Genomic DNA, 12650 nt, shown 5'->3' on the forward strand with positions numbered 1-12650 from the left:
TAGTCTAACTACACCACGAGTACAACTAACATAGACGGTGACATAAATGATAGTCATCCAGGAGATATGTCGGGGATAGAGCTTGATATCTCAACAACCATCACAGAAAGTATACATCTCATGACCACTTACCTTCTCAAGAATGAGGTCTTGAAAGGGTAGAGGATGATGATCCCTCTTGGTGGTAGCATTGAGCTTCTTATAGTCGATGCAGACCCGCCACTTGTTGTTTTTCTTTGGGATGACTACCACAGGTGAAACCCATTCAGTATTGTGAACCGGAACAATAAACCCTGCCTCTACAAGCTCCTGCAACTCTGAGCGCAAAGCATCGGTCTGCAGGGGCCCTAATCTCCGATACTTCTGAGCCATAGGCTTTGCCTCAGGCTTCAGCTCTATCTTGTGCTCTATGGCAGTCACATGGCGAAGGTGGTGGTAGCTAGTTGCAAAGAGGTCAGGGAAATCTTTGAACATTTCAAGAAACTCATCTTTCTCACCTGGAGTGAGGTCTGGAGAAAGCATTGATTCGCGCTGTTGAGGACTAGCTGTTATCTTTTTTGCAGGTGGCAGGGTCGAAGACACCCCCATCATGTAAACTTCCTCCTCTGAGAATTCCTCCCCCCCATCTGATTCTTCCATGGACTCAGACACTGAGGATGAGAGAGTATCACTGTCATGCTCCTCTTCTTCTTCCGGTTCCATGGCACCAGGTTGCACCGGGATCTTCTCCTTGGAAGCACCAAAAGACATGTGTCCTGTCTTCCAATAGCTGACTGCATCACTTTTTCTCAACCATGGTCTCCCGAGTATGGCTGGGTAACTTCTGCCTGTATCTTCAATGTCCACTACATAGAAATTGACAGTGGTGGTCAGCCCGTTGACAGTGATGGGCAAATCCGTTATTTTTTTGATTTGAGGCCGTTTCGGGGCCCGTTTTGAGGGCGGAAGTTCTTCGCAGGCACTCAGAAAAAGGCCCTGTTTTTGCTGTGCGACCACTGCGCGCGGCCAGTCGGTGGAAAGGTGCCACAGAAACTGTGTCGTATGCCTGTGTGCAGAGATATTGGGAGTTGCAGATTCATGCCTGTTGCCTGTTGATGCAAAATCGTCACTAGGAAGTGACTGTGTGGTGAAATACCACTTTCGTCAGTGTTGCAGATCTGCCCCTGTGAGGCTTTTCGCAGAAGTTTTGCTATTTGCCCTTGTGAGGCATTTGCTGTGTTTACAGGTTGCTGTTGCAATTCGTGATTTGTAAAATGTCTGAGAATCTGTCTACCATTGTCAGTGAGAAGCTTGACAAGAACAACTTCCAAGCATGGAAGTTCAGGATGACAAACTTCCTTATGGGAAAGGGAGTTTGGGATTACATCAGTGGTGAAACTGCAGAACCAGTTTTGGGTACTGCTCCCACTCCTGCTGAATTGAAGGCTTTTAAGGAATGGCATGAAAAAGCCAGAAAATGCTTGTATTGGCTATCTGTTAGCATTTCAGATTCTATGATTGTGCATATACAGGATCTAGAGACGCCTAAGGAAGCATGGGATACATTGGTGAAGCTGTATAGCACAAATACCAAAGCACGAAAGATGCAGCTAAAGCAGGAGTTGCACAATGTGCAAAGGAAAAATCTGAATATAAATGAGTATTCCTTGAAGGTGAAAGGCCTTGCAGATTCTCTTGCCTCCATTGGAGCACCTGTTGATGATGAGGACTTAGTGTCCGTGACCTTGAATGGTCTTGGGAAAGATTATGCACAATTTCGGACATCCATTGGAGTCCGTGAAACATTTCCTGATTTTCAGGAACTTATTGCTCTCTTGCTGAGTGAAGAGCAAAGGAATGGTGGTTCAGCCACCTCAACTTCTCAAGAGACTGCTTTCTACTCGAATACAGGTAGAGGCAGGGGTAGAGGAAGAGGCCGTTCTGGAGGCCGTGCAGGAAATCAGAACCAACAGCAACAACAGGAAAACCAGTCCTATGGAGGAGGACGTGGTAGTTCTAGAGGCAGGGGGAGCCAAAGAGGCCGTGGTTCATGGCAAAGGAACCAGCAAGTAAATAGCAGCACAGAATGCTATTATTGTGGAAAGCCTGGACACAAGGAGAATACATGCTATAAAAAGCAGAATGACATCAAAAGTGGAAAGTTGCAGCAAAGCAACTATGCATCATCAAGTGGGCATGGTGACGACAGAAATGAGCACCTTTTTGTGATGCAGCATATGGTTAACTCCATGTCAGGAGATGCTGCAGCTTGCAATGATGTTTGGTATGTTGATTCAGGTGCCTCTAACCACATGACCAGTCATGGTGAGTAGTTTCATGATGGCAAAAATTTGGATAAGCCAGGTTATGTTGAAACAGGTGATGATACTGCGCACCCAATTACGCAGGTTGGTAAAGTGCCATTGGCTATGCAGGATGGCAAAACAAAGTACTTGGCAGATGTACTTCATGTTCCAAAAATCACTAAGAACCTGGTTTCAGTTGGCCAGATGGTTGAGCAAGGTCTGCAGGTTAGATTTAATCCTGATGGATGCTTCGTTGAAGACCTGAAAAATAAATGCCGCTTGGTTGCGAAAGGCAACAAAAATGGAAGAATGTTCACCTTGGATGTTGATATGCCTGAGGTGAAAGCTGCTATGTTTGCGCATGGGAGAGGTGTCATTGCAGATATTGAGATATGGCACAAGCGCATTGGGCATGTGAATATACAAAGGCTGAAATCTATGCAAACGAAAAACATTGTTGCAGGTTTGCCTAAATTCAGAGTTGAGGGAATGCAAAAGGTATGTGAAGCATGCCAAATGGGTAAGCAGGCCAGACATGCATTTCCCAAAAATGCTAAGGTGAGCAAAAGACCTTTGGAAGTGATCCATTCAGATGTTTGGACAACCAAAGCTGCTTCTATTGGTGGATGCCATTATTATGTGACGTTTATTGATGACTACACTAGGAAGGTGTGGATTTATTTTATGAAGCACAAAAGTGAAGTGTTCAGCCACTTCAAGGCTTTTAAGGCCATGGTTGAAAAAGAGAAAGGTGTGCATATTAAAGTGCTAAGATCTGATGGAGGGGGAGAGTACTTTTCGAAGAATTTTGTGAATATCTGAAAGAACAGGGAATTCAAAGGAAGTACTCATGCAGGTCTACCCCTCAGCAGAATGGGGTTGCAGAAAGGAAGAACAGGCATATTGCAGAAGTAGGACGGGCGATCCTAAATGAGAAAAACATGCCTGATTATTTTTGGGCTGAAGCAGTAGCAACTGCTGTTTATATTATGAACAGAACCCCCACTGCAGCTGTCCATGGCATGACGCCTGAAGAAATGTATACAGGCCAAAAACCAGATATTTCTCACTTGAAGGTATTTGGTTGCATAGCTTATGTTCATGTTCCTGATGAGAAGAGAACAAAGCTGGATCCAAAGGCAGAAAAATGCATCTTTATTGGATATGCTCAGCATCAGAAAGGGTATCGCTATTATAACCCTTCCACCCGCAAAATGCAAGTGAGCAGAGATGTTGTTTTTGATGAAATGAGCAGCTGGTATGCACCAACTGTTATGGTAGGAGATGCAGATGCAGGAAATGGGAATGCTGCAATAAATGCAGAGCAGCAATCTCAAGCCTTGAGTGGACCCAGAGAGTCCTCTACTAGTGGATCTAATGCATGGACAGGGAGATTGAGATCTAGTGAATCGTCACATGGCAGCCCTGATAGTGTTGTGCAGGTATCACATAAGGGAAAAGAAAAAGTGGACCATGCTCCAGTGTTTGATGTGTCTGCTGGTAGCTCTCATGTTGATGGAGAGTCAAGCGGCTCTGAAATGAGCCTTGATGAGGAACTTGGGATTCCTTCTGTTGTTACACCTGGTGCAAGGAAAAGCAGGCATGATTTAAAGACTCCTGCAACTGATCCAGTTGTACGGAGGTCCACTCGTATTAAGTATCCAGTTGACAGGCTGAGATATGATGGGTATACAGCACATCACTATGCTTATATGGTCAAGGTTCTAGAGGAGCCAGAGCCCACATGTTTTGAGGATGCAGCAAGGCATAAAAATTGGGAAGCAGCTATGGATGAAGAGATGGCTGCCTTGGATGCAAACCACACTTGGGATTTGATGCCTTTGCCTCATGATAAGAAGGCTATTGGCTGCAAGTGGGTTTACAAAGTAAAGCACAATGCTGATGGGTCTGTTAGCAGGTACAAGGCAAGATTGGTTGCCAAAGGTTTTGCACAGACATATGGAATTGACTATGAGGAAACTTTCAGCCCAGTTGCAAGGATGGCAACCGTGAGAGCAGTAATTGCTATGGCTGCTGCAAAGGGATGGTCTTTGCATCAGATGGATGTGAAAAATGCCTTCTTACATGGTGACTTGCAAGAAGAGGTTTATATGATGCAGCCAGAAGGTTATGAGGATAATGCACACCCCGATTTTGTATGCAGGTTGCGCAAAGCCTTGTATGGCTTAAAACAGGCGCCGAGGGCATGGTCAGACAAGATAGGGCAATATCTTGTCACTATTGGATTTCAGATTTCCAATTCAGATTTTTCACTTTATGTGAAAAGGACAAACAGAGGGATTGTGCTTATAGTCATCTATGTTGATGACTTGATTATTACAGGTGATAGTGATGCAGACATTAATGAAGTGAAGCTGCTGTTGAAGCAGAAATTTGAGATGAAGGATTTGGGAGAGCTGCGTTACTTCTTGGGCATTGAGGTTATTAGATCCCCGAGTGGGATATGGCTGTTGCAAAGGCAATACGGTTTGGACATGCTGTCCAAATATGGGATGACAGGCTGTAAGCCTATTTCTGTTCCATTGGAGCAGAATGTGAAGCTCAATGCAGAAACAGGTGAGCTTCTTGAAGATATTACTATGTACAGGCGCATAGTAGGTAGCTTGATTTACATGACTATAACCAGACCAGATTTGAGCTATGCTGTGGGGCTGGTGAGTCAGTTTATGCAGGCACCGAGGAAGCCACATTTGGATGCGGCTAGGCGCATACTGCGGTATGTGAAGTCCACATTGCATTATGGACTGTTTTATGAAGCTGGCTGTGCATTACAGGTACATGGATACACAGATGCTGATTGGGCTGGTAGTGTCTCAGACAGGAGATCTACTAGTGGTTTTATGTTTTCCCTTGGGAGTGGTGCCATCAGTTGGAGCAGCAAGAAGCAGCCAACAGTTGCCTTGTCGAGCACAGAGGCTGAGTACAGGGGTGCAGCAATGGCTGCATGTGAGGTAGCTTGGTTACGGAAGCTACTTGCAGATATGGGACAGTCAGTTCATGCAGCAGTTGTCATTCATTGTGACAACATTAGCAGCATCATGCTTGCTAATAACCCAGTTTATCATGCTAGAACGAAGCACATTGAGGTGCATTATCACTTTGTGAGAGAGAAGGTTCTAGCTGGTGAGATTGATCTTGTCTATGTCAGCACTGAGGAGCAGGTGGCTGATATCTTTACGAAGGCATTGGGTACCGAGAAGCTTCGCAGATTTAGGAGCTTGCTTGGTGTACGTGAGATGGATTTGAGCTTGAGGGGGAGTGTTGAGATATCAAGCTCTATCCCCGACATATCTCCTGGATGACTATCATTTATGTCACCGTCTATGTTAGTTGTACTCGTGGTGTAGTTAGACTACCACGTATGTTTTGGTTTGGGTTCACATATGAACCACGTATTCTAGGTTTTGACATATAGGGTATTTCCCTCTTCTATTGTATTATTGTTGTGTGCAAAAGTGAAGAAAGGCTTCACCCTCCAACCTTGTGTCCTCTCTCTTTTGTGTGTTGTGAAGAAAGCTGAACTTGAGTCTCCTATCTCTCTCCCTCTTTCTTTACAATGGTTACTCTGGGTTTTATCAAATCAGAATTGCCGAGGAAGATGTGCTTAAAACCACATTTGCCACACCCTGGGGGACATTTGCATTCAAAGTAATGCCATTTGGCCTCACCAATGCTCCTGCCACCTTTCAAAGATTTATGCAGATAGTGTTTGCTCCTTATTTGGGGGATTTCTTGGAGGTGTTTTTAGATGATTTCTGTATATTCTCGTCACGAAAGGAGCACATCATGAAGGTTAGATTGGCCTTCCAAAGGGTCAATGATGCAAATGGCAGTCTCAACCCTGAGAAATGCACCATTGGAGCCACACAAGGGAGGTTATTGGGACATGTTGTCTCATCCGAGGGCATCAAGCCTGACCCCGAGAAGGTAGAACCCATCCTCAAGCTCTCCCCACCTACAACCAAACGTCAGGTATGCTCATTTGTCAATCTAGCAGGATACTATCGCCGCTTCATTGATCAATATGCTGCTTTGACACGGCCCATGACTATGCTATTAAAAGATGGGGTTGATTTCTCTTGGAATGAGGATTGTGATCATGGGTTTGCACAAATCAAGAATGCTCTAGCTTCAGAACCCATTCTACGCAATCCAGACTGAAAGACCTTCTATATCAATCCTGGGTTTGGTGAGCACACTCTGGCAGGTATTCTTCTCCAACAAGGGGAGGATCGGTTCATGTATCTCGTTCGATTTGCTTCTCGACAATTTCTCGACACTGAGCGACCCTATTCAGAGGCCGACAAGCATGCCTTGTCTTTGGTGTTTTGCATTGAGAAATTCAAGCATTATGTGGCTGGAAAGTCCTTCTTTATACTCACTAGCACTGGTCTTGCAAAGCAGGTTCTTCAATCACCAAATCCCATGGGCCGGTTGGCCAAATGGTTGGCAGTTCTTTTCTTTCAAAATTGTAAAAGGGGGTTGTTCCAACTTGAATAATGCTTTGATTGATTTAGAGGAGTGCCTTGATGTAACCCTGGTAGCAGCTATAGAAGTTGGGGATCCTTGGTATGGTGGTATCTATAAGTTTTTGACCGCTTTCTCCTTTCCTTCAGAAAGTACAAGCTATGAGAGAAAAATGATCCGCAGAGATAGTAGGCGCTACACCCTCCTTGATGGGGTGTTGTACCGTCAAGGCATGGATGGGGGGTACTCAGACGGGCCATTGATGCAGATGAAGTGCCTAAGGTATTGAAGCATTATCATGATGGATTTTGTGGAGGCCACTATGCCAGTGACTATACAGCTAAGAAGATTTTACATGCTGGATACTATTGGACGACATTGTTCAAGGATGTCACTTTGCATTGCAAAACCTGTGAACCATGTCAATTCTTTGGTAGGAAGGATTTGCATCCCGGGAAACATCACCCAGTGATGTCCATCCATCCGTTTCAGAAGTGGGGCATAGATTTTGTCGGACCCTTGCCCATGACTGCCCGCAAAAAGAAGTATCTTTTGGTAGCCACTCAGTATGTCACTAAGTGGGCTGAAGCTATCGCCCTCTCTGCTGCAAATGGCAAGGCAGTTTCAAATTTCATCTTTGAACGTATCTGCACAAGGTTTGGGACACCCATGGAGATAGTCTCTGACCATGGGAGTCCATTCTTAAATGAAGCAGTGGAGTTACTCATGGATCGCATGGGCATTGATCATCACACTTCTAGCATCTATTATCCAGCATCCATGGGTCAAACAGAGCGGACCAATGGCCTCCTCTGTAAAACCATAGGAAAAATGGCCGCAGGGAATAGGAGCCAATGGGATCAGAAGGTCACTGAAGCAGTGTGGGCTTACAACATCACTCATAAAACATCTACAGGTCACACCCCTTTTGAGTTGGTGTATGGTACTGAGGCAGTTTTACCACTAGAGATAGAGATTCCAGCCTTGAGATTGGCACAGGAACAGAGGATGTCAGAAGATAAACATGTAGAGGCCAGATTGGTACAACTTGAGAAGTTAGATGAGACCCGACGCCTTGCACTACACCAAACAGAGATCCAAAAGAATCGACAAAAGGCCCGATTGGATGCTAAGATTCACAAGGGATGGGAAAGACACTTTGCTGAGGGGGATGTTGTGCTATGCTTTGATAACAGATTGGACCACCAAATGGATAAGAAGTTTCTGCCACTGTGGGCTGGTCCATACAAAGTCATCAAAGAACATAGCAATGGGTCTGTACAAGTTCAGGAGCTGCATGAACCATATGGCAAGAAGGTGATCAACAAGCGTTACCTCAAGCCTTTCTTTGTGCGTGATGGTCCCAGGCATGGAAATGATGTGCATTCCCTGCCTGGGGGGGGGAACTGTTATGGATAAAAATTGTCTAAGGAAAAAGGCAGTAATATGTATGTGTGTTTGTATATGTGGCAATAGTATAATAAAATATGGTGTGCATAGGGCCCAAGGTTGAGGTGGCAGGGCATGACCATGTGCCACCCTTCCATGTAAGAGGACCCATAAGGTGTGTTGTACATAATCCATGATAGTAATATTATAAAATGCAAGGTGGCATGGCTCCTCCATGTGCCACCCCTCCACCTAGGATGCATTAAGTGAGATATGGCTCAAAGTCCATGGGAGAAGCAATATAAAATGGGTGGAGATGGCTATTATATTGAGTTATTCCCTCCATATGGGATAGGCCCATGTGGGGGAGGTATAGAAGGACAAAGAGAGCTAGTTAAATAATGGGGAAAGTAGGATGAGGTGGCATGATTCCTTGTGCCAACCCTCCACTTGTCCTCCTAGAGGTTTGAACATATTATAAAATTGGAAAGAGACCAAGGGATATCATAGACTTGAGATATGGGGCTTGATTTATGTGGAAAATTGAGGCAAAGGGTTGTCGCACACAATTGAGAGTGCGTACCCACCTAGCCCACATGGGAGACTTTTCCACACACACCATGCACGTGGGAGGATACATTAATGTGGAGAGACCCCCTCTTTTGGCTATAAAAGGAAGGGGCTATTCCTTGATGAGACATGCTCATTCTTGTAAAGCCACCTAGCTAGTATTTTGATATTTCCCTCTCATCCCTTCTTTCCAATAAAGTATGGTTCACTTCCCTTGATGTCTACATCTCAACATTCCTCTTCCTATCATGAACATGCTTCTCTTCCCCCTCTCCCTTTCCCCTTGTGTCATAGTCTCTCTTTTCCCTTCCCTCCACTTCTAATTCCTTGTTCACCCCTATGACGTCCCTTCACCCTCGTGATCTCCTTTTCTCTATGGCCTTTGAGCGTAGCCATACTTAGTCTCTAGCCTCTGATCTCAAAAACTTTTCCGGCTAAAAGTGGATAATAGATTCCCATGCATGTGTCTTCTCAGAGATAGCGAGATTCATTTCTTTATCACTACAAGCATGCTTGGAACCCCTTATGATAGCTAGTGCGATGCTACAAGAATCGATCAAGGCTGAGCTTAGAGTCCCATCGAAGGCCTTTTGGATAGTTTATGACACAAAAATTAACCTGCCAGACTCAATAACATGTGCATTTACAACAAACATTGGCAAATGTTTTGAAAACATCCCACTTCAAGGGGAAATGGGCCTAATTTGAGTGATGGAGCAAGTGATCTCCCTCGCTTTCTCTTGGTCAAAGAAGGGGTTCATTGTCCCCCAAAGATGAGGGGGAGCAGAATGGCGATGAGTGAGACCATGACACACACTCTCTACTTCAGAACGGGAATTGATTGAAATAAATACATGGCTCCTTTGCAATAATATGCACCTATGTTTAGGAGGGGTGACCTATAGATAGGTCTTCGGCATCCCCATGGGATTTGCATGCTTCCCCCTTTGGTGCAACCTTTACTTATTTTGGTTCGAATACTACTTCACTAAAAGACTTTGGCACATCAAAGAAAAGCAAGCCTTAAGGAACTTCAGCCACTCAGCAAGGTACATGGATGATATTCTCTTGATCAACGTACCAAATCCAAGACAATTCTTGGATCCATCCACAAAAATGGACCCCAACAACCCATATTGGATTTACCCTTTGGACTTCTTAGAGATCAAAGAAACAACCAAGACATACTCTCTTGATACACACTCAGAACCCCAAGGAATGAAGGTTTCCTTTCTAAACATGGCCATCAGAATAGTGCACCCTAGCAATGGAGTAGCGGTCACTAGCAGATTTGATGAACTTGAGGAACTTGACTACAAAGTATGCCAATACATTCGGCGAAATGGGAACAGACCAAAATCCTTTTCAGAGAGGGTTATCCTTTCTCAAATAATGCCTATACTTTACATGAAGAGTGGAAACTTTAGCGCCTTCATACAAGTGGAGAAGCTAATGGGGAAATTCGAAAGGAACAGATTTGATAGGAGTAGGAGCTGAGGGTTGATACTTGAATTCCTCAAAGGCAACTTCCCTAGTAGCTCCTTGAACACACGAACAATAGCTTGATGGATGAGTAAGGACCTTCCACCCTTTATATCTCTGAATATATGCTCTAACTAGAACTATATGCAGGGCCGCGGTCCAACCCAGTCTATGAACATGGGTGGACAGCTGCCCACGCATAGACTTAGTGGGTGAGGACCACTGTGGGATTGAGGCTTGGTGTGACACACACACACACACACACACACACACACACACTTCCTATTCGTTTTTCCTTTACATTTACTTTATTTCCCCCCCTTCCCCCCTTTTTTATCATTAATGTTCCCTTGAACATTTTCCCTTAACTTCTATTCTTTATTTCCCTTAATTTTTTGCCTTTTCTAATCCCCTCATCCCCCTTTTTAAAATTTATTAATTTCCTATTTTTTTCTCCTAATTTTCTTGTATCGATTCTCCCTTATTTTTCTTTTTATTAATTTGTTTTTAATTTACACTTACTCTCCCATTCTCCCCTTTTTTCTATTAGTTCCACTGTTCTAATATCTAAATCTAAAGTTACACGGTCAGTAAAGTTACAGGAGATTTCAGCTCAGTAGTAGAGGCTGGAGACCCTCCAGAGTTACTCATTGGGAGACTTTTGGTATTACTGCGGATCAGCAGAGGTACTTCTGGAAGAGGCTCTGGAAATCCCACAGGAATAGGAAGATCACTATCTTCTTTTGGCTTTCTATTCATGGAGGGATTGCAGTGAACCTTTGGAGGTCCAGATTCGGAGCCGACCCTACTTGCCCTCGTTGCCTTTCTGCTTCGGAGTCTATTCAGCATTGCTTATGGGATTGCAGACAGGCGAGATTGATTTGGATGGGGATAGCCAGGATCTTCAGTCACTTTGCCCATTCCCCACTCTTTATGACTTGGGGCTCGGTGGCTTGGCTTTCTCTTACAGGACCTCAGGTTTTCTATGAGGGACTTGACTCCTCCCGGGCCATTTCGGTTCGATGTCATCGGGTTGAGCTTTGCTCGTTGGATGTGGTTCCACACCGTCCTTTTACAGCTGTACATGCCTCTGTGGATACTTCTTGGGAGATTATAGCGAGCATAGCAGCCTGGCATATCTGGAGATCCAGATGCACAGAGGCTATGGAGGGTACTCAGGTTCATCCCTCGCACACATTGGCTAGTATCTGGACAGACATCGTACACACTCTGATGGTCGTATGGACGGGTATGCAGGGGGACTCCCGTGCAGCCTCAGCTAGGAGGGTTTCTTTCTTCAGGGAATGGAAGGATTCTCCTTTCTTCTCTGAATCTACTACAGGGTTGAGATGGCACTTTCAGCCTCAGCCTTGGTTTCTTTCCACCTCACTCTGAGGGGGTTTTTTATTATCCTCATGATTTCATGATGTATTCCGCTTTGAGCTTGCTCTCGCGGGTTTTTGTTCTTACTTAATAGAAGTCTTTTTCATGAAAAAAAAAAATCTAAAGTTAAATTAATCTCCTAAAGTTTTCCCTTAATTTATCTCTTTCAAGCCCTTAAAACAAAAACAACCCCCCTTCTCTCCCCCCCCCCCCCTTTTTTTTAAATCTTCCTAAACTTCCAAACTCTTTGGTTTTTTTAAATAAAAATTTCCTTTCTTAAATCTCCTCGCCCTTTTGCATATTTTATAAAACCTTTTTTACTACTTATTCCCTAATAGCTTCCTCTTTTTTGCCCCAATTTTTATTTTTGCCCCCCTTTTTCCTAAACTATTTACACCTTTTTTCCTAACTACACTAACTACCTAACCAAACCTCCGAACCATCCTTGCCTCCCTAACTTCCCATGCCAAACTGACTACACTTCTACCTAACTACACTAACTAAACTAAATAACCAAACTTCCTTTCTCTCCCCCCCTCCCCCCCAAACCCTTCGACTCTCCGTCTCTCTCTCTCTCTCTCTCTCCCCCCCCCCCTCTCTCTCTCTCTCTCTCTCTCATGGCAGATTTTTGGAGGAGATTGCTCCATGGAGACTTGGCACCGCCAGCAGCCCACTTGACACTTGCCCAGATCTTCACACTCATGGCAGGAGGCATGGTCGATGGCCATGACTTCCATCATTTCTTTGGATCACAGACCCCTTAGGGAAGACGATGTTCCTCATATTTCATATTTTACATTTTGTATCTAGGCATTTTTGGTACTCTATTTCATTTCATTTTGTATCTAGGATTTTTATAGCCATTTTTGGCATCTTAGCTGTATTACGATGAGGCCACCTAGTTGGCGCATCGTTGATGATGTATTTTCCTTTCGGATGATTTTGTGTCCCATAGGCCATGTATGGCCTTTCGTGGACCTTTAATAAAATTTCTTTCTTTCTTTATTCTTTCTCTCTCTCTCTCTCTAATTCTCTCATTATATTTTTGTTTTT

The sequence above is a fragment of the Dipteris shenzhenensis genome, chromosome 21 (genome assembly GCF_047967505.1).
Source record: "Dipteris shenzhenensis isolate YYH24624 ecotype China chromosome 21, Dip_SZ_1.0, whole genome shotgun sequence".
Taxonomy (NCBI): domain Eukaryota; kingdom Viridiplantae; phylum Streptophyta; class Polypodiopsida; order Gleicheniales; family Dipteridaceae; genus Dipteris; species Dipteris shenzhenensis.